At 42.6% G+C, this 23,702-nt stretch overlaps 1 protein-coding gene across 6 annotated transcripts in view; it reads right to left on the reverse strand.

Moving 5' to 3' along the window:
- The window catches only part of SMAD5 (SMAD family member 5), a 39,571-nt gene that overhangs the window by 14,684 nt on the left and 1,185 nt on the right, over positions 1–23,702 (reverse strand). For 2 of the 6 annotated variants that reach the window (XM_043490464.1, XM_038414268.2), the window contains exons 1-2: positions 10,791–10,943; positions 5,608–5,669 (exon numbers count right to left, since the gene is read on the reverse strand). The gene's annotated coding sequence lies outside the window, so the exon portion shown is untranslated. Of the gene's footprint in view, positions 1–5,607; positions 5,670–10,790; positions 10,944–23,702 lie in introns of those variants that run through there. The other 4 variants (XM_043490462.1, XM_038414265.2, XM_038414270.2 and 1 more) reach the window with 4 other exon arrangements.

A 23,702-nucleotide genomic window follows, 5' to 3' on the forward strand; every position in this document is an offset into this window, starting at 1 on the left:
ACAAAATAAACTTTCGGGAATTTTAAGGTCTTTGCCCTTGCTCACACCACCTCTAATAAATAAATGACAAAACCACTACACATGTCCACATATCAGGGAAAGGAATATCCAGGAAAGGAACAACAACAACAAAAATTTCCCAAACATGTTCTATTTTTGACGTTTTCACAAGCTTAAATGTAGCCCTGCGAGAGGGGAAAAAAAGCAAATTACAAGTTTTGCTATTTATATCATTTTAAATTAGAGCCATCTTTCTGTCCCAAATATATCAAATACTACCAAGTGGCAGAGCATAGCCATAGGAAACACTTATAATGGATTATTATTACAAATGCATACCCTAGAGATCCCTTAGCATTTATCTGATTTTAGGACATTTCTAGACATTTTCTTCTAAACTGTTCTGATATGGCTGTCCTGCATGTCACGCAATAGAAGTGAAGAACATGTACCGATCAACAGTATTTTATTTGGTATGTGCCATGACAACATGCAATATATATTTGAAATTTTACCAATTTTATATTCCTTGTGAAACATATGATACAGTAAGCAAGTGGCATTTAAAACCAAAATGAAAGTTAGAAAAAAGGTCATTAAAGACAAAGAGGTCCTTCACAACAACCAACCTAAGCAGCTCCAACACTGCTTTCCTGTTAGAAGTGCTTTAGTGTTCTCAATTTTGGCAAAGAGAGACTCAATTGGAAGGAAGCGTCAACAGAATTTTGTTAGATTTCTCCATCTTCCACATACATGATTTTAGGAAAAAATGTTGGAGTAGATATTGTCTGCTTTCCTGCTCTGAGTGCTCAATAATCAGACTGCAAAACTAAGAGGTGCTGTGTTCCTGAGATCTAACAACAGAAGGTTGAGGCTTTTAGGGTTCTTGTACGTCTTTGAGAAAAATGACCATATCCATTCCCATTTTTCAGGAGAATGACAAAGACTACAAGGGATAACATATCAAGAACTTGTCTACAAAGGCCAAGTTGTTAGAAATTGCTAAAGGGATATCATTCGGGAAAACATTTTATTTTAAGTATTGCTTATGCGCAATCCTGGGTTGTTTTTTAGAACAGCTGAAGAGAATAGGAGTAATAGAAAGATCATCTCCTCCCTTTGCATAGCACAATATTACGGAAAGAGGAACAAAACTCATATTGGAGTACGAGATCATGGTGTTCAACAAACCATTTCAAACTGGTCTTATCTTTTCCCATCTCTCAGTACTGGAATGCACCAACAGAGTCTGTTAAGACAGTTACACTGATACATACTTTGTGCAGCATTTTGGGATGTAGGCACCATCTAAAGGGAAAGATTTAAAATGAAGAAAGTTCTTTTTTCACTATTTGGCTCAGAGATCTTGAGTGCCAGGTGTCCTTATATTAGGGGCTTGTCTACACTGGCATTTTACAGCGCTGCAACTTTCATGCTCAAAAACACTGGCAAGTTTCAGCACTGTAAAGTGCCAGCGTAGACAGCGCTCCCAGCGCTGGTAGCTATTCCCCTTGTGGAGGTGGGTTTTTTGCTGTGACTACACAGCCACATTCATGTTGATAATCAAGACATGCCCTTATTCAACGTTGCTAGTGAAGTCTTGCCCTTATTCTCTCAAATGGAAAGGAACAATGGACAGTTCATGAAGTGCAGAATAAAGACTCATTTACACACAGGAATTTCAAGTACACCTAACTTTACTCAATACATGTGCTTGAAACAAAGTCTTATACAAACAGTAGTAAAACTGACTCAAGTACCCATTGTCAATTTATCAATGGTTATTGTACTAGATTGGCCTGCAAAATCCCTCTTAACTTCACAGAAGACCAGGCTCTAAGAATTTCAACTAGATAGACAAACTAAAACTAAGAAGATTCTGTTAACTGAACTATATAATCTGTACACCATAAAACACTCAACTTCATATACCATAAATCAATTTTGGCTAAATGACAACATGATCAGACTTCCTGGTCATCTTTAAGGAAAATTCATTTCCACTTTTCATTTAAGAGCAGTGTAAAATCAATAAAGCTTCCAGCAAGTTAAATGGTACTGTGAATTTTGGTTTCATTATAATCCCTTGGGAGATGGCATCTAGAGATCAATAGTGATGAAGGTTAAAAAGCCTTATTTTAATACAAAACATAGAATGCAAAAAAAAGTTTTATTTATTGGTAGATTAAAATTCTGATTTCTTGGGATCTTTATTAGTGCCATAAAAATCTTTTTTTAGATAAATAGCTTAAAAGGAAATGTGTTTTTATCTTAAAAACTGCAGTTTTTAAAGATTGTTAAAATTTATAAGCTACATATATATCCTACATTTAGATCCTTCACTTGTGTTTTATGCAGATAATATAGGGTCAAAAGACATTTATAAAAAGGTTCTGAGGTACCACAGTGACCGCTGCTTGAAATATTTCAATGGAACATCCACGTTCAAAAGTCAGCTTTCCTGATACTTTAAAGCAAGGACATATTTGTTATAATAGTTGTGGCTGCAGTGCAACACTGTCTCACCAAGGAGATCATTTGTTCAAAAATTAACTTTAAGATCAGGTGCTTATTCAGAAAGGTATACATAAATTACCCAAGAGCTCATCTCAGACAACAACAAAGTGTGTTCATTGTGTCTAGTTTCCTTTTCACAAATAATAATTAAAAAAAAAGCAATCATGAAGGGTTTTAACAGACCAAATAAAATCCCTTGAAATCTAGAGAATCCACAATGTATTTCACAAACATCTATCCTACTCAGCTATTTAAGTACTTGGAATGTCAGATTGTTTGCACAATATTTCGATAGCCTAAACTACACAAAAGTACTTTAACATGCCCAAGTAATGCACATGGCTCTTTACTTGTGGTATAAAAACATAATGTAACTCGGTAGGTGGCATGGTGTGTGCTTCATTACTGAACACAAGAGGAAGTAATCTCTATATCCAAACTAGACTTTGGGGCAGACTTGATTTATAGATCTAGGGTTCTTTCTAACAGTTGCAGCAAATGGAAGGAAACAATCTGTGTGAACAAGTCCATTGTTTGAGCCCCTTCTTAGTACCATATCTGGCCAGCTGAATATAAACAAAGCTGTTTATCAGTAGAAATGGCAGATTAAGTTTCATTTGTCAAGGAAATATTTTATTTGTAAGTCTTTCAGCTATTGAACGAAACAACTATGAGACTGGTAGCTGAAACAAACAACTGCCCTATCACCAAAATTAAACAATTCACAGCTCTGATTTTACACATTTCTCTTCCCCTCACACTTACCTATATGTGAAAAAAAATTACCAACACCTTTCATTACAAACACCTCTGGCCCAATATCATGGCAAATCAAGCTTCTGGATTAATAGGGCCTGAACAAGACTCATGCCAGAACATATCAACAAAAGATGACATGTGTTTGGTATATAATGATATGAGATAAACCCTCCATTTCTCCATCTGAACTGTTAAATGGATGAAATGGACAAGAACTGCATAATAGATAACACTGCAGGAGCAGAAGAACTATCCTCTTCCTGATAAATTAGTCTACTTAGTAGTTTTAAAAATGCAAGAGACAGAAACATAAGGATTCCTGAACACCATGTCCAATCTGATACAATGAACGTATTTGTCAGTAAAGAAGTGGCTTTTAGTGACTCAGTTTCATAATATAAACAACAAGCTGCCCACTAGAATTATCTACACAACTGGAAATTTGGTTAGAATCTCCGCAGTCATTACAAGGTGTGTACTATAGACACCATTTGCAGTTCACAACAACTTTATTTGTTCCACAAATATTATGTGCCATAGATGGTTTTCTTTATATTAACTATATACGTACATTTGCATATATGCTGATCTATAACACATGAAACCTTTATAACATCTCTTCCTATGATGGAAACTAAATAATTTGATAAATAAGATCTTTGAAACCATGAGGCAACTTTACGGTTCTTCCACTGCACCTGATTTTGTTTAGAGTCCATTCCTTCTGTTGATGTTTGCCCTCTATGCAGATATATTTTCTGGCATCACTTTGCCAACTCACAAGGGTCCCTAGTGAGCTAACTCATTTCATAATCACTGCTAGTTTATCCTGTAGCCACCGTCTATGTACCCACGTCACAGGATTCATTATAGTCTTTTCCTGAGGACAAATAATTCCTTGCTTGTTTCTAGGAACTGATAGTTACAGTAGTAGAGTTCAGAGTAGCAACCATGTTAGTCTGTATTCGCAAAAAGAAAAGGAGGACTTGTGGCACCTTAGAGACTAAACAAATTTATTAGAGCATAAGCTTTCGTGAGCTACAGCTCACTTCATGGGATGCATTTGGTGGAAAATACAGAGGGGATCTCCCCTCTGTATTTTCCACCAAATGCATCCCATGAAGTGAGCTGTAGCTCACGAAAGCTTATGCTCTAATAAATTTGTTTAGTCTCTAAGGTGCCACAAGTAGTAGAGTTGTCCATGTAATTCTACCACATATATGAAGGTTTGAATGGTCATTGAAGGTTTGTCTACACATACAATGCTGCAGCTGTGCCACTGTAGTGCTTTAGTGAAGACACTACTATGCCAAAGGGAGAGCTTCTCCTGTCAGCACAGTTAATCTACCTCCCCAAGAGGCGGTAGCTATGTTGACAGGAAAAGCTCTCCTTTCAACATAGTGCTGCCTACATGGGTGTAAAATATCCACACCCCTGAGCGACTTAGTTATACCGATATAGATCTATAGTGTCGACCTGGCCTGAGAACAAGTCACTTTCCCATGCTGAACCAGTTTCATTTCAAGTAATGAATGATGAACTTTCATGGGGTGGCTAAAAGGAAGTCTGCTTTACCACTGCTTGTGCCATACTTGTTCTGTGAATATCAAGTTTCCTCTTCAGAACTAAGAATTCAGCTTCTTTCACAAACACAATATAACCTTAAATTTAAAAAATAATCTACTTTCAGACTACTAAATTGGAAGTTGGGCAGATTTTAGAAAAATGGTTTTAACTTTCAGCCAATTGGATTTCCATATAAACCTTAGTGACAATTGATTTCATATTACCATTGAAGTCGCTTGCTTCTGTTCAAACATCCAAAGTAAGGCAATTTTGGGCGTGTAAAAATATAGATATTAGAAACAGAAAAATAGCTTGATCTTAAAAAACAAGCTTTTACATCCACAACTGAATGATTTAAACAACAAAAGCTATGAAGTACTTCAAATGCTGCTTTCCAATTCAATACTTTTTTTTATTTCCATAGTCCCACATCAGTTGAAACAGATTTTTTTAAATGAAGCTTACCAACAAAGGTAAATATAAATTTGTCATTCTAATCACTATCTTCTTAGATGATATCCATGTCTAACACTGTAACTCGATAAACTATGGCAGATGTCTATAAGTAGAAAACTCGCAATTAACAACCATTGACATGAGGAAGTCACCAAAACAAGGACACAAACTGATGCCTATGTGGGCAGTTTTAGCGGTTAAGATACCAAGGACCAGACGGTATCTTTAAAATGAACTACACTCATCACTAAAGGCACTCTCTCCAAAAAAGTATGGCAAAAATTCATTCAACTACAGCCCATACTATACCTGTTCTGTGGAAAAATGGAAGACTCTCTCCTGGTCTATCAAGACAGCCCTTTTCAAAAGCCCTACAACACATTAAAATAAAGAGACATTTAAGAAGCTGCATGAACCCTTCCAAAAGTTTAGCTGTCCATGTGCAAGAACCTAAAAACAGTACAAGACGCTAAACACTATCCATGAGAAAATGAACTGTACACAAAGACAGTCCTAGTTTTACCAGAAAGGAGGGATTTTATAAACTTCCATTAACATTTTTTCTTTTAAAAAGGAGGAAATATATACAGAAGATTCCACTATGTTAAGGCTGTTACAAGCTTACAAAAGCCCCAGAATTTAGAAGGAAGACTAACAATAGTAATTCTCTAATGTACTTCTTTCCCTTGCACTGCGAGTTAATGGCAAAACATTCTGGATGTGTCAGTTTGTGACCTCCACTGACCCAGAACTCAGAGACACTACCTCATAATTGGTGGATCAGCGTCAACTAGTCTGACAAAGGTCCTCTATGTCAAGGATGACAGTCATCTTTGGTAGTAGGTCAGTAGGGATACAAACTTGGCAGACACTGCACTACACCTTGCCAATCTGCACTGGACAAGCACGTTGATGTGCCAGCCAAACTCTTTTGCATGGATCCAGGAACATTGCTGAAGAGGTTTCCATCAAAGAGCAGCATAAGAATTTACAAGGCCACAGATGTGTGAAATAATGTATTAAATATTAAAATTAAATATTAAATATGAAAGTAATTTTAAATGAATTATTGTGAGCCATGAAATGCACAAATACTCCATGTGATAAGGATAAATACCATTAATTTGTATGAGCTTGTTCCCTTACTGCAGGAGCTTCAGTTTGATGACATATTTTATAGACAATAGCAGATAAGTCTTTTACAGTGTTCTTTGTAACAGCTATACTGATTTGTTTGAAGAGATTTTCATTTACTTTGCATTTCAAATCAGATCACCCATGCTCCTCACACCCCACCTCCCAAGAATGGAGAAGAGTAAAGGTCTTTGGAGAACACTATATATAACTGTCATAAAGAACGTCTCTATGCAATGGTTTAACTCTATTTTAAAAGCAAAGAGCTATTACGCAATAAGGCACTTTCACGTAACACCTCCCTAAACAGCAGAATCTAGAAACGGACCAGTTACAAAGAACTGCTTCTTAATCTTAAAGATTTAATCCTCTGTAAAGACTGTTCAAGCAAGCCTTGAAATGTATATAGTGCATTTAATAAACCATTATTTGCATTTTGCATTGAGAGATGAGAACAATACTAGGCATTAAGATAAGTACTCTATCAATATGAAGATTATAAAACAGGTCATCAAAACAAATATTTAAAGTCTGACTTCACAGCAAAAATAAGGAAACAAAGAAAAACATGGTCTGTAGGCTTGAGTTCTTCAGGTTCAGCCATGGGTTAAAATTCAGGAGGGAAAGGAAGTTATTCAACACTGTAGTGTGTAGACTTCAAATGTATTAACTTCAGTAACTAAAAATATCAGAGAAACAATTCAATCCAAGTCCCACTGATGACATTCTCTCAATGCATCCCATCCCTCCTTTGCATTCCTCATAGTTCTAAAATTCCCCTGAGAAGAGGGAAAGTATAAGAAGTTACTTTATCCTTCCCCCATTCATTTTTTAATCAATCTTTATTTATCTTGTGTCTTCTTTGCTTTCATTGAAAAAGTTTTCTTTCAAAATTTCCTCTCCCCTCTACAGTATATCCTCCATATCGGGAAGCAAAATATGCTGGTTTCACTAAGTTAGGCAAACCACTGGGCAGATGTTTTTTAAAAAATAAATGCCTCGAGGCAATTAACAGTAATTTCAAGGCTTAGTCAGCAAAGTTTGATTCAAGTGAGGTAAGCGTGGAACCACTACTGTCTTACTGTGGGGATCAAATTATGAAATCAAGCAGCGTATTTATTTAACCACAAAGTTTATTTTAATCTAAGACCTACATTTTAATGTTTTCAAAAGTTGTACTAAAACTCCTTTACTGAAGTTACTAGCTTTTCCATCACCTTGTAGCATCACTGTTCGCTGACTAGTAAGAAATATTGCAGCTTTTGAAGAAAATGGCAGCAAAACGTAGATAGAGGGAAGGGGGAAAATGAGGTTGAACACAACCAAAAACAGGATTCAGAATCTGACAAAGTTATGGTACTCATGAACATCAGGCTTCCTAAGCATTACTGCAGCTGGGAAAAGTGTGCATTGAATAATCCTTCTTAAAAAAAAAAAAAAAAAAGTGCTGACCACTATTGCTGAATATTTGCCATACCGTTTAAAGTAAGTTGCTCTATTACAGCGAGAGGAGAGCAGCATGACATGGTATCTACAACTGAATTTTGCAGCTATAATCAAGACAACATGGAAGTATAGCACAATAATACAAACTTTGCAAGTTATTCCCTGGATATCTCATTATATTGGATCTGATCTCCAAGTTATTCATTAATTATAATCTTTACAATTTCATAGCACCTTCCATTAAAGAACCATAATGTACTATACAAATATTAGTGAATTATGTCTCTGGAAGGCAAGGAAGTACTATACCCACTTTACAGAAGAGAAAAATTAAACATAAAGAGGTTAAATAGTTTGCCAAAGTACACACAGGAAGTCACAGAAATGGAAAAAACCCACAGGTCACTTGACTTCCAGTCTCGTGTTTTAACCACAAGACCATGCTTCCTCTATTATGTCCCCCTAATCAGATCACAAGCCATGGAAACACAGGAATTGCCTTAATGCAGGGGTGGGCAAACTACAGCCCGCAGGCCTGAGCTGTTTTAAGACAGCTTGCAAGCTCCTGCTAGGGAGCAGGGTCTGGTGCTTGCCCCACTCTGGCGCTCCAGCCGGAGTGCAGGGTCGGGGGCAGCACACGTGGCTCCCAGAAGCCACGGCATGGCCCCACTCCGGCTCCCATGCACTCCAGTGGCCCCGTTCCAATGCCCCCCTCTGATGCTTCAATGGGAGCTGCAGGGGCGGTGCAGTGTGCAGAGTCACCTGGACGTGCATCTGTGTAGGAGCCGGAGAAGGGACATGCCACGGCTTCTGGGAGCCGCTTGAGGTAAGTGCCGCTCGGATCCTACACCCCTGAGCCTCTCCCCATGCTCCAACCCCTGCCCCAGCCCTGATCCCCCTCCTGCCCCCCTCGATCCCAGCCCAGAGCATCCTCCTGCACCCCAAGCCTCTCATCCCGAGCCCCACCCCAGAGCCCGCACCCCCAGCCAGAGCCTTCACCCCAACCCCAGCCCGGAGCCCCCTCCCGCACCATGAACTCCTCATTTCTGGCCCCACCCCGGAGTCCACACCCCCAGCCAGAGCCCTCACGCCCTCCTGCACCCCAACCCCAATTTTGTGAGCATTCATGGCCCGCCATACCATTTAAATTCCCAGATGTGGCCTTTGGACCAAAAAGTTTGCCTACCCCTGCCTTAATGGATCAGAATAGTCCATCTAATCTAATACCCTGTATCAGGCCATGGTCTGTACGGCATGAAGGTACAAGAAATCCCATAGTACAGCGGTTCTCAACCTTTTTTTATTTGCAGACCCTTAAAAATTTTCCAATGAAGGTGTGGACCCCTTTGGAAATTTATTGTCTGTATATATAGCAGAATTCTGTTCAGTGAGTTTTCAATCTAAGTCATTCATGGACCCTTTAGACCAGAGGTGGAATGTTCACAGGGGTGCAGATGAGGCCTGGGCCAGCCCCCATGGCTCCGCTCCCAGCCTCGGCACCCTTACCCCATCCATGGTCCTGCTCCCAGCCTGGGGGGGGGAGGAATTGTAAATAGGGATAAGGGAGGACATGATCTGAAAATGTTGGGGGACTACCACTGCCTTAGACAGTCTGTGGACACCACAGGTTGAGAACCACTGCCATAGTGAATAATTAGTAGAATATCTAATTATTCTCCACAAATGTATGCCACAAATCATGAGGGTTTACAGCCTTGTTTACGCTGTAGATAACAAAAAGAAAAGGAGGACTTGTGGCACCTAAGAGACTAACAAATTTATTAGAGCATAAGCTTTCGTGAGCTACAGCTAATGCATCCGATGAAGTGAGCTGTAACTCACGAAAGCTTGTGCTCTAATAAATTTGTTAGTCTCTAAGGTGCCACAAGTCCTCCTTTTCTTTTTGCGAATACAGACTAACACGGGCTGCTACTCTGAAACCTGTTGTAGATAACGTAACTAGGATTGTTCTTATTAGTTCCTCATCTTTTTTAAATCCTGTTAAATCCTAAGCTTCAACAATTTGAGGCAAGGAGTTCCCCAGGGACGAACACACAAAACATATTTCCAGTTATCAGCATTAAGTGAGCCGATCTGCAATTTCACTGAAGGTCCTGCCCCCTTACCTTTGCATTATCAGAAAGTGTCAACAGGCGCAACTGATCAGTACTTCACTCACCCATCCTGTCTCATCTGAAGTCTCCTCACTAAGCTAAACAGTCCCCCTCTTTCCACTCCCCTCAGAGGGACGCGTCTCTGTCATCTTTCTTGGGCATAAGCTTTCGTGGGTAAAAAAGCCCACTTCTTCTCCACATGCCTCTGAAGAAGTGGGGTCTTTTACCCACGGAAGCTTGTGCCCAAATAAATCCGGAAGGTGCCACCGGACTCCTCGTTGTTTCTGTGGATACAGACTAACCCGGCTACCCCCCTGAGACGGGTCATCTTTCTTACTGGTCTCCGAGCCGCTTGGGTTTCCGCCCCCCCCCCGGAGCGTGAAGTCAACCCGCAGCTCCTCAGTCACGGCTAAGCCTTGAGCCGACCCGCCGAGCAGGGACGCCCCGTCCCAGCACAGGCTGCTGGAGAAAAGATGTCGGACTCACAGGACTGTCAAAACGCTCCACGAGGGGGCCACGACTCCCCCCCCCGCCACGCCCAGCCCCCCCCCCTCAACGTCCACCGACCCCGCCTCAGCCCTGCCCGCCCGCCTCGGCCCCCCAGCCTCACCTACCTCCTCCCCCCAACCCAGCCCCCCCGCCATTCTCCCTCTCCACGGGACGGGACAAGCCCGCTCCAGGGGGCGCCCTGTTCTCCGGGGTCCGGTCCCCATGGGCTCAGGGACCCGCTGCAGAAGCCGGGGCGAGGGGGGGGGGCGACATCCCACCCCCAGGGGAAAGGCCCCGGCTCGCACTTACCGGACGCGCGGCCGCGGAGCGCTGGGCCCCAGCCTCGCTCTCGGCAAAACTTTATTCAGGGCCGCGGGACACACACGGCGCCTCCGCTCGGGCAGAGCCGGGCCCAGAGCCCCGGATGTGAATCTGGGCCGGGGCGGGGGAGGGGAGGGGAGAGCGCGCGCGCGCAGGCAGATTCCTGCGACACTGCGCAGGCGCCGGCTGCGCAGGGAGGGCTCTGAGCCAATCACAGCTACGGGGGGAGGGGGGCTAGGGTGGATGTGGGGATTTGCTGTAGGGGTGGAGAGCAGGGAGGTTGGGGGCAGATGGGGGGCTTTGGGCAGAGGTGGGGTGGGGGAGTGTTGAAGAGGAGGTAGGGTCAGGGTGGAGAGCAGGGAGGTTGGGGGGCTGTGGGAGGAGGTGGGGTCAGGGTGGAGAGCTGGGAGGTTGGGGGGCTGTGGGAGGGGGTGGGGTGGGGGAGTGTTGAAGAGGAGCTAGGGTCAGGGTGGAGAGCAGGGAGTTTGGTGGGCTGTGGGAGGAGGTGGGGTCAGGGTGGAGAGCTGGGAGGTTGGGGGGCTGTGGGTGGGGGAGTGTTGAAGAGGAGCTAGGGTCAGGGTGGAGAGCAGGGAGGTTGGGGGGCTGTGGGTGGGGGTGGGGGAGTGTTGAAGAGGAGCTAGGGTCAGGGTGGAGAGCAGGGAGGTTGGGGGCAGATGGGGGGCTTTGGGCAGAGGTGGGGTGGGGGAGTGTTGAAGAGGAGCTAGGGTCAGGGTGGAGAGCAGGGAGGTTGGGGGGCTGTGGGAGGAGGTGGGGTCAGGGTGGAGAGCTGGGAGGTTGGGGGGCTGTGGGAGGGGGTGGGGTGGGGGAGTGTTGAAGAGGAGCTAGGGTCAGGGTGGAGAGCAGGGAGGTTGGGGCAGATGGGGGGCTTTGGGCAGAGGTGGGGTGGGGGAGTGTTGAAGAGGAGGTAGGGTCAGGGTGGAGAGCAGGGAGGTTGGGGGGCTGTGGGTGGGGGTGGGGGAGTGTTGAAGAGGAGCTAGGGTCAGGGTGGAGAGCAGGGAGGTTGGGGGCAGATGGGGGGCTTTGGGCAGAGGTGGGGTGGGGGAGTGTTGAAGAGGAGCTCGGGTCAGGGTGGAGAGCAGGGAGTTTGGTGGGCTGTGGGAGGAGGTGGGGTCAGGGTGGAGAGCTGGGAGGTTGGGGGGCTGTGGGTGGGGGAGTGTTGAAGAGGAGCTAGGGTCAGGGTGGAGAGCAGGGAGGTTGGGGGGCTGTGGGTGGGGGTGGGGGAGTGTTGAAGAGGAGCTAGGGTCAGGGTGGAGAGCAGGGAGGTTGGGGGCAGATGGGGGGCTTTGGGCAGAGGTGGGGTGGGGGAGTGTTGAAGAGGAGGTAGGGTCAGGGTGGAGAGCAGGGAGGTTGGGGGGCTGTGGGAGGAGGTGGGGTCAGGGTGGAGAGCTGGGAGGTTGGGGGGCTGTGGGAGGGGGTGGGGTGGGGGAGTGTTGAAGAGGAGCTAGGGTCAGGGTGGAGAGCAGGGAGGTTGGGGCAGATGGGGGGCTTTGGGCAGAGGTGGGGTGGGGGAGTGTTGAAGAGGAGGTAGGGTCAGGGTGGAGAGCAGGGAGGTTGGGGGGCTGTGGGTGGGGGTGGGGGAGTGTTGAAGAGGAGCTAGGGTCAGGGTGGAGAGCAGGGAGGTTGGGGGCAGATGGGGGGCTTTGGGCAGAGGTGGGGTGGGGGAGTGTTGAAGAGGAGGTAGGGTCAGGGTGGAGAGCAGGGAGGTTGGGGGGCTGTGGGAGGAGATGGGGTGGGGGAGTGTTGAAGAGGAGCTCGGGTCAGGGTGGAGACCAGGGAGGTTGGTGGGCTGTGGGAGGAGGTGGGGTGGGGGAGTGTTGAAGAGGAGCTAGGGTCAGGGTGGAGAGCAGGGAGGTTGGGGGCAGATGGGGGGCTTTGGGCAGAGGTGGGGTGGGGGAGTGTTGAAGAGGAGGTAGGGTCAGGGTGGAGAGCAGGGAGGTTGGGGGGCTGTGGGTGGGGGTGGGGGAGTGTTGAAGAGGAGCTAGGGTCAGGGTGGAGAGCAGGGAGGTTGGGGGCAGATGGGGGGCTTTGGGCAGAGGTGGGGTGGGGGAGTGTTGAAGAGGAGGTAGGGTCAGGGTGGAGAGCAGGGAGGTTGGGGGGCTGTGGGAGGAGGTGGGGGTGGGGGAGTGTTGAAGAGGAGCTCGGGTCAGGGTGGAGAGCAGGGAGGTTGGGGGGCTGTGGGAGGAGATGGGGTGGGGGAGTGTTGAAGAGGAGCTCGGGTCAGGGTGGAGAGCAGGGAGGTTGGGGGGCTGTGGGAGGAGGTGGGGTGGGGGAGTGTTGAAGAGGAGCTAGGGTCAGGGTGGAGAGCAGGGAGGTTGGGGGCAGATGGGGGGCTTTGGGCAGAGGTGGGGTGGGGGAGTGTTGAAGAGGAGCTCGGGTCAGGGTGGAGAGCAGGGAGGTTGGGGGGCTGTGGGTGGGGGTGGGGGAGTGTTGAAGAGGAGCTAGGGTCAGGGTGGAGAGCAGGGAGGTTGGGGGCAGATGGGGGGCTTTGGGCAGAGGTGGGGTGGGGGAGTGTTGAAGAGGAGGTAGGGTCAGGGTGAAGTAAGGGTGGAGAGCAGGGAGGGTGACAAGCAGGGAGCTGGATGGGGAAGGCAACAGTCTTTAAGGCAGGGTGGATATTTTTCATCAAAATTTTTTTTTTCAACAGAAAATTGGATTTTTGACAAAACTATTTGGGGGGTGGGAGGGGCTATGAAAATGGAACATTTTCAATTTCAAGATTCTTTACTGTTGCCCCAGGGGTGATGTTGTTGAGCTGCCTCATTCCCTCCTCCATGGGCTGTTTCCCCAGCTTGGTTACATAATGCATACTGAGGGCCAGGGACTCCCATAAAGCACCGCTGTGGCTCAGCAAGAGGGGAGGCCATAGCACATGCTGGGAGATGTAGTGTGACCATGGGGCATGCAACAACCAAACTATGGCATGCAGGAGGCATCATGGTTGTATTTCCAAAATGTAGAATTTGGCCATAAAATTACTGATTTCAATTATTGGGGTGGGGGGAAACACCTTTTCCACCTCCTCTACTTTAAACCCTCCTGCCTCAGCCTCTCAGTGTTTCATACCACCCCCTATTCAGACACTCAGGCTGTGACTCTGGTGGAGGCCATAGTGTGCTGGGCGCTGTCCCTTTCCAAACCCAAAAGGAGAGAATTTACCTCAATAGCTCGGGAAATTCTGATCATGAGAGTTAGCACTGGCTTCCGTCATGGACGAATCACTACTCAGGGCTTGACCATAACTTCCCTGCCCACAGGAGTTTTTGTTGGTTTTTTTGGTGGCAAGTTGAGTATTGTAAAACTACAGTGGATAAAGGACTTCTCTTAAATTTCTGAACGCCCTACCTGTAATCTAATAAGGAGCTACTAAGAAATGTTTGGTAGCATTTTAAAAAAAGGATGTTGCCAAGCAATAATCCTATAAAGAATCATACATTGTGTAAGTTTCAGAGTAGCAGCCATGTTAGTCTATATTCGCAAAAAGAAAAGGAGTACTTGTGGCACCTTAAAGACTAACAAATTTATTTGAGCATAAGCTTTCGTGAGCTACAGCTCACTTCATCGGATGCATTATTGTACCACAAACAAAACAACTGTGGGATGCTGTCTCATAAAATTAAATTGTGTCTTGTACTTTTCTTGCAGTTCTTCTTATTTCCTTGAAATGTGAGTGGACAGACACCTTTCTTGAAGAACTAGCAACGCAATAGCTGATAGAGTATTGCAGGAAAACACAAGAAGGTAGACATTCATAGAACAGTACAATGTATTCATTAGAAAATGGAGAGACAGGAAAACATAATGAGCATTACAGTATGTACTAGTAAGCCAAAAAGACCCACACATTTTATTTGTGTAAATTAGAAATTGAACTAAATCAAAAACCCAACCAAACTAAATTTTGTGTCATTCTACTGCCTTTGCAGTGTGCCAAACTTAAGCTTTAGATTCAAACACTTGAGCTCTGGAAAAAATTGGATCCAGATCCAAATGCTGTGGCTCAGGATTATGTCTAGTGTAAATAGAAGTCTTCAGCAGAATGATTTCCCCCAGCATGTTGTGACTAGTCAGACACAGGCTATGTTTACACTGCAATTAAAACACCCACGGCTAGCGCATGTTAGCTGACTTGGGCTTGTGGGGCTCAGCCTGCAGGGCTATAAAACTGCAGTGTTGATGTTTGGGCTCTTGTCTGGAGCCAAGGCTCTGGATTCCTCCCCCCTTGCATGGTTCCTATACCACAATTTTACAGCTGTGCAGTACAAGCCTCAGGAGCCCAAGTCAGCTGACATGGGCCAACCAGGGGTGTTTAATTGCAGTGTAGTCACACACACAGAGGGCTCAAGTAATTCCCCAGGCATATGTTTCTATTGCAATTTAGTAAGTGTGGAGAAAAAGGCTAGAGGTGGTTTAGCCAGTGAACGCGGTCAACCTCCTTTTGATACAACATCTCTGTACCAATGACAGATCTGGAAAAATAATATGCTAATATTTATTTTTGCAGAAATTAAACTATAGTTACAAAATACTTACTGTGGAGGTTTCAGAGTAGCAGCTGTGTTAATCTGTATCCGCAAAAAGAAAAGGAGTACTTGTAGCACCTTAGAGACTAAATAAATTTGTTAATCTCTAAGGTGCCACAAGTACTCCTTTTCTTTTACTGTGGAGGTACTTTATCAAGATCCTGCTAGAAGTATGAATTTAAAAAATAAAATAGCTATTCTGCAAAAATAAAAGTTCTTCGAAGGAGCTTCCTCACCTTCTTTGTAGCCATTAGGATAATAATTGTTCTGGCTTAGCCAACCAGTCTGAACATGGAACAACAACGATAAAAAAGCTGGGTCTTTTCCAACCCTTTTGTTTAGCTTAATTAATAAGGTGAATAACAAATAGGCAGCAGGCATTTTAGGTGTTGTTCCCATGTGTCAGCCATGTCTCCATGAAACAAAATGCACTTGTATTGGAGAGTTACTAAACACAGTCTTACATAGCCTTATGAAAGATACAATAGCATTACTATGTTGTACAAAAATGCCAGAGTCCTGTTACTGATGGAGAAGGTTAAAGCACTCTAAGTTGGGGAGTGAGGGGGAGAGAGAGAAAACATAAAGAGGTATGCAATTCTTAATTTAAACCTACAGAGGTGGTTGTGTTGGGCACAATGCTTGAACCACATAGCATCTCTGAAGGCAAAGTATTATTTTGAAGACTATCCTCAACATTTTGGAGCAAGCCAATGATGAATATATGCCAGCAGGTAAGAGGAAAGTTTCTCTCCTTGTTGTGCAGTAGAGGCAAAGAATTATTCAATGAGAGAAATGTTGCCAATGTCAAGTGTCCAAAGACCAAATGAGCGGAACCTGGACTACCTCCTTCCAGTCAACAGGGAGGTAGAAATGACATGTTATAAACAATTCAAGTTTTGTATATTCTTAAGGCCCTTACAAAATCACGGTCACAAAAAATAGTAGACCGCCTCAGACAAAGCATGCATCAATTTAGATCAGATGGGCTGATCTCAAGTGCAGTACTTAATACGTTGCAACATGCAACAAGTGGACTCAAGTCACCCTAAATGTATTGTTGACAGAAACCGTTTGAATTCCAAAAAGAAGTCACTCTACTATTTTTCATACTCACAGGTCCAGACTTTTAGAAATGCAGGCATGCAGTTGTAGGAATTTGCAGGGAAATCACTACTTAAACATCTAGTCATACGAACATTTAATCAGTAATTGAGAGTCCAGATTATGTAGAGGCAATTGCAAATGCATTTATAAAAATCTTGTTCTTGCTTCCTAAACTCAGGCAAATGTTTTCTGATGATCTCAGCTCCGTTTGCTAATGGATTCCTCCAGTCTTAGTAAAGAGGACAGATTACTGTGACAGCTGTCTCTTAAAACCATCCCTGTCAGTCATATAATACAGTCTATGCCCCCTTCACACTGGGGCTAACTTGGGGTCTGTCTTTTTGTTATGTTTGTACAGCCTCTAGCACAAATGGGGTCCTGGTCCATAACTAGGTGCTACAGTAATAATTATTATTAATATTTATTATTAATACAGTGCCACAGGGCCTGATCCAAAGCCCATTGAAAGCAATGATAAGATCAGGCCCCAAATTATTAGAAGCAACATGTACATCTCAAGTTATATTATTCTGATCTCATCATATTTTGAATATGAACATTGCATTTCTTTTTGTTTAGCTGGAAACTAGCAGTTTGATAACTAAATGTGATGTTTGAATTGCAAGGAAACTGTCTACAAAAAGGTTACTGAATTATAAAAGTTTGGCCTTCCTGTGACTCCTAAAATGACTGCATTGTTTAAATTGAACTTTTAAACTGCTGGGGGGGGGCAGTTTAAATATAGTTAACGTGTTTGCATTACACATTTTCTAAACCATTTTACAGCCATGTTAAGTAACAGGTTGATTCTTGAAAGGTGGGGATGGGGTATTCCTCACTTCAGCTTAGAAGCAGAAGGGTGTGGGGAGGACAGGATAGCATAGGGGAGATTGGAATTTCTCATTTATGAGCATAAATTCAATCTAGTTGAAATCTGGTGGGAGGATACACGATTGGATTGTAAAAATGAATGGCTACAAACTATTTAGGATGGATCAAGTGGGCAAAAGGGAAGGGGGTGTGGCACTCTCAGAAACAGGTAATACCATTTTTGATAGACATTAGGGAGCACAAGATGGGGTATTAAAGTTGATGTCTGCTACAGACCACCAAATCACAAATGGGAATAGAATGACTGCCTCCTTACATGCCTATATATAATGTGTGTGTGTGGGGGGGAAACTATGTAATCATGGAGAATTTCAATACGAGTGACATATGCTGGAGGTCTCATGCTGCCAGTACTAAAACATCTTTGATTTTCTACAGGTTATAGATGACTATTTCCTAACTCAAAAAGGGTTGCAGCCAACACAAGAGACTTTTTTTTATTAGGCCTTCTCCTAACAGATAAAGAGTAACTGATCACAGAATCACTTAGGTACAAGTGATTGTGACTTGATCATATTTATACTGTGCAAGCGAATAAAGTTCATACCAGTAATATATATACCTGGTACTTTAATAGGGCCAGTTTCATAATGCTGAAAACAATTATGAGCTAAATCAGCTGGGAGGAAGAGTTTAATCAGAAAAATGTGAGTGATAATTGGAAATCATTTAAGAACACCTTACTAGATGCCCCAAAAGCTGCAATTGGCCAAGTGAGAAAGAAGGCCATACTAGTTTAAAAAATGACCTGGTTTAGAGAGAAGGTGAAAACAACTATATATATAAACATATGGAAGCAAGAGGAAGTTGATAGTAATGAATATAAATCAGAAGTTCGGAATTTTAGAAAATTGATAAGGGAAGCAAAGGGACACAAAAAGAACTCTATGACCGGCAGAGTTAAGGACAATATGAAGGAGCTTTCTAAATATATTAGGAACAAAAAGAATCCTGACCATGGTATTGGTACTAGATGGAAGTGGTAGAATTATCAATAATAATGCAGAAAAGGTAGATATACTCAATGAATATTACTGATCTGTATTTGGGGGAAAATATAGTTTCATCATATGCTGATGATAACACTCTTTCCATATCAGTAGTGTGGTCTGAAGGATGTTAAACAGAAGCTATTAAAGTTAGATATTTTTAAATCAGCAGGCCCAGATAACTTGCATCCAAGAGTTTTTAAAGAGCTGGCTGAGGAGTTTGACCATTAATGTTGATTTTCAACAAGTCTTGGAGCACTGGGGAAGTTGCAGAAGACTAGAAGAAAGCTAATGTGCCAATTTTTAAAAAAGGTAAATTTCATGACCTGGGTAAGTAGAGGCCTGTTAGCCTGACATCAATATTGGCAAGACAGTGGAGCATCTGTTTTGGGACTTGATTAATAAAGAATTAAAGGAGGGTAATGTAATTAATGCAAATTGACATGGGTTTATGGAAAAAGGACTCTTTCAAACTAACTTGATCTCTTTTTTTGGTGAGATTACAAGTTGTTGATAAAGGTAATAGTGTTGATGTAATATACTTGAGTCTTCTGTAAGGCATTTGCCTGGGTACCATACAACATTTTGATTACAAAATTAGAACAATATAAAATTAACATGGCACACATTAAATGGATTTCAAATTGGCTAACAGATACATTTCAAAATATAATTGTAAATGGGGAATCATAAAATGGGTGTTTCCAGTCATGTCCCACAGGGACTGGTTCTTGGCCCTATGCTACTTAACATTTTTATCAGTGACTTGAAAGAAAACATCAAATCAGCATGGATAAAGTTGGCAGATGACACAAAAATGGGCGGAGTGGTAAATAATGAAGAGGACAGCTCACTGATTCAGAGCGATCTCGATCTCTTGGTAAACTGACTACAAGCAAACAATATGGGTTTTAATATGGCTAAGTGTAAAAATATACATTGGAGAGAAAAGAATGTAGGCCATGCTTACAGAATGTGGGATTCTATTCTGGGAAGCAGTGGCTCTGAAAAAGATTTGGGGGTCATGGTGCATAATCAGCTGAACAAGAGCTCCCAATGCGACACTGTGACCAAAATGCAAGCCTGGGTGCCTAAGTGGGAATTTTGAGTAGAGAGATTATTTTACCTCTGTATTTGGCACTCGTGCTGTTGGAATACTGTATTCAGTTCTGCTGCCCACAGTTCAAGGAGGATGTTGATAAATTGGAGAGGGTTCAAAGAAGAGGCACAAGAATGACTAAAGGAATAGAAAACATGCCTTGTAGTGACAGATTCAAGGAGCTTAATCATCTGTTTAGCTTAACAAAGAGAAGGTTAAGGGGGATTTGATTGCAGTCTACAAATATCTACATCAGGAACACATATTTCATAATAAGCCTTAAACCATTGGAACAATTTACCAAGGATCATAGTGGATTCTCCGTCACTGACAATTTTTAAATCAAGATTGGATGTTTTCCTAAAAGATATGCCCTAGGAATTACTTTTGGGGGGGTTCTCTGCCCTGTGTTATAAAGGTGGTCAGACTAGATGATCCCAATGCACCCTTCAGGCCAGGGCCGGCTCTACATTTTTTGCAGCCCCAAGCTCCGAGAACGCAACTGCCCAAGCAAAAAAAAAAAAGGGTGGTCGGAATGCCGCCCCTGGAATTGTGCCGCCCCAAGCACGTGCTTGCTTTGCTAGTGCCTAAAGCTGGTCCTGCTTCAGGCTTTGGAATCTATGAATCTACAAGCATACTCCCTCTCACTGCTGCCTTTTTGGGAAATAGGGGTGAGGGAAGGGTTACATAAAAAGAGGGAGGGGAGAGGAATTTGAAACAATCCATCTGTGTTTTGGCTGAGTTTACCAAGATGGGAAGGGCAAACATATCACTTATATCTACAAGTGTTATGGTGGGGAGGAACCATCACTTTTTAGGTGTCTGTGCAGAAGAATAGGATCAACTTTTGAGGAGAGCTTAAGGGATAGGGAGGGAGCTGCTGGTCCTCTTTTTATCCATTTCATCTTTTCAGGTAACCCCACTATTCACTACTTGATGAAAACAAGCAAAATACATGACGAGTAGCTACTTCCCAGCAAGAAAGTAAATTCAGAGGTTTAGTATGTCTTAGACTTTCTTTTCCCCCCACATGTACTATAAGTGTTTTCAAAATATGGAGTAAAATGTTTAATTCATCTATGGTGAATTATGGGCTACTATGGGATATTAACTTATCAGGTGTATGGCCCTTGAGTTCTATAATGGTACAGTGTGGATGCTTTTGCAGAACAGCAACAAAAAGTATAACAAACTCCTTTTAAAGTTAGTTGGAGCAATATGAAATGTCCTGTAAGGTCCCTGTGACCTATCCAAATGTGAAGAAAAAAATTCAGGAAATAGTTTTGCTTGCATTTCTAGACAGCATTTCCACATTATTGTTGCTATCATTGCCCACCTGCTGGCGATCTGCTGTTGAATGACAAATGACAGATCACTGAACAGTAAGGGAAAGGATGTGCAACAGTATGTCCTTGTGTGCTGATGCTACAGATGTGTGATACTAGATATTGTAGAGCAGTGGTGAGAAAGCTAATGTTATATCTATGAATAAAGTTAAAGCCACAAACTTTTTATTATTAATTGACTGGAAAAATGACTTGGACCAAATATGCGATCAAACACTGATATTAGTGAAGATGTTATAAACAAGGAACATTATGGCAAGATTAATATGACTATTCTCAGTTGAACACCAACGATCTTCTCTGCACTGAAAAGAACACAGAAGAAGCGCATGAGTTGTTGATGAGATATCCATGTTGATATGTCTGGAAGGTGGTGAAAGTTGAAGACTGAACAGAGATAGAGGTACGCAAGTAGATTGGGAGTCTTAAGCATAAAAATATTAATCAAAGCCATGGGAAGTGAAATGTGGAGAGGATCAAGGACAGAATAGGTCACAGAAAAAGCTACCAACAAGGGGACCCTTTGTTTGAATACTGTTTCAAGTTTCTGTATTACAGCATGATCCAACTCCCATTAAAGAAAGAATCTTGCTGGAGCAAAACACGGTTAATTGGATGTGGTCCTTGAAGAAGAGAAAAACTTCCTGGAAGAGCAGACAAAATGTCCCATTTACTTAACTCAAAATAAAACAAACACTCTCACAGAGGAAATACCAGAGAGAGGAATTTAAAATTGCTTGATTCCTCAGAATATCTATCCAATGTTGTTCACTGCATAGATCATCCTTCATCTTATACTCCTTTTATCTTTCATGGAGAGAACCGTGGTGTACTCTCACTTTTATTAACTCTCAGTCAATGGTTCTCAACCTTTTCTATACCGTGTTCCCCTGTTATAACAAAACTTTCCAGAATTTTAAGACCCACTCCCTTCCGGCTATAAGGAACAGGAGAGAGGCCTGTTCTAAAAGCTCTACCTGGAGCTTTTTGTGTCCACCAGATTGTGAACCTATTCTCTAAATCATTGAGAACAGAAATGCTGGATCATGAAACGGAAGTTATAGAAAGTTGTAATATACAAGGGAAATTATTCCCACATCACTATATACTTCCTGCCCTATTATTATACTCAGGTAGCTCATTATCAGGGTTTTTTTTTCTTTATTTAAGGTTTAAGCTCTGCTGACAGATTTTTAAGTCACTACAGATTTACTCACTTGCAAGACAACAACCTTCACATGGTGCTCCTGTTAAGCGCTGGTGTTTTTTGTGCTTTGTGCAAATTCACTAATATATCAACATCAGCAACTGGCCACTGGACGTTGCATTATCGACCTCCCAGTGAAAGTAGCAACTTGCATACCTTATGGCTCCTCTAAATGTGTAGTACATTGTGTGTCCGGCACAGAACCCTGGGTATATAACTTCCAAGGTTATTGGCTACAGGGATGTTGTCAGTTTCTGAAAAGTTGTCACTCCCAAATGTCAATATACTCTCCTGAGCATACTCAATTTTGAAAGTGTCTGACATCTGGGCGGGACACGTTCCATATATGGGATGGTGGGGAGGTCTAACGTGCTGCATCGTACTCATTACAGCAATCTGTTGACAAACCACTGAATTGGATGTCCACTTTTCCACTTTCAGTCTTGGAGTTAGGGCTAACATCTGACAATAGCTATGCACTGAAAGTTGTCCTCACTGCACAGCCAAAGCCACAGGAAAACTATTTTGAGCCCTAAGTAGTGGAAACATTGGAAATACAGCACATTGCTCACACAATGGGCCAAATTCTCTGGGTTACACCTACCCTTCTGGAGATGCTTGGATGTTACTGAGCAGATTTACGCTGCAGCAGAGATAAAAAAGTTTTCCTCTTTTTAATTTGTGAAACCAACTTATTCTTTAAAACAAAGGAATATTTTCCACAAAAATATACAATTTATAGCTGTATTTATGGCAGTCTGTCATATCTGTTACAATAAAGTTAATGCACCCCACAGTACCTGTGTGCATACATGATGCTTACAACTAAACTATCAATCCATTTATTATATAGATACTTTTGGCTGTCATGGAGTGCAACTATCAAGACTACTACATTTTATGGTGAGCTCTTATGACTAAACAATCTAGAGCAAGTAGAAAGCACATTGATATATCTATATCTTTATCTTAAGAGCAAATGAGTGACGTTAAAGATAAACAATGCTAAAGAGGACCAAACCAACCTTCCATACAATACATGCATACACAATTCTTTTTTAAAAAAGAAAAGGAGTACTTGTGGCACCTTAGAGACTAACAAATTTATTTTTAGTTATCAACCCAAATGATTCAGCAAGACAAAATGGTCCAGTGCCATTACTGTGACATGCCATTCATCAGGACAGTGGTACAATTAGTGATGTCAATATTCCCAGGAATCAAAAATCACGCACATCTGAGCTGCACAGGCCTGAGTCTCCTCTCATGCTGATTTAAATAATGTAGAGTATCTCCTTTGATGTCCCTAGAGTTACACAGGTGCAAAACCAGGGTAAGGATCAAGAATTAGGCCCATTTGAGTTTAAATGCATCTTTGCACAAAGTAACACACCTGTATTTTTTCTGACCCTTAAGCAAAGATTATGTTTTGCTTTAATAATTTCCTCTCCAGTATCAAAATCTGCTAATATAAGTACACTAATGTCTATCTCAGGAAATGAAACTGCTGAAAAAGAGCAAAAATATTATTGGCCTTTTCTGTTTTGAACAAATATAAGCAAATACTTTTAGAATAAAAAACAAATGCTATTCCCTTTAGTACCGAATTTTAGGTAATAGTGAAGTAAAAGAGGAGCATAATTTTTGCAACCTTTAGGCACAAATTTTACAAATTACTTTCGTTTTCACTGGAGCAATTTTCAGCAGCAAAAATAACTTT

The sequence above is a fragment of the Dermochelys coriacea genome, chromosome 8, assembly GCF_009764565.3.
Source record: "Dermochelys coriacea isolate rDerCor1 chromosome 8, rDerCor1.pri.v4, whole genome shotgun sequence".
Classification (NCBI taxonomy): Eukaryota; Metazoa; Chordata; order Testudines; family Dermochelyidae; genus Dermochelys; species Dermochelys coriacea.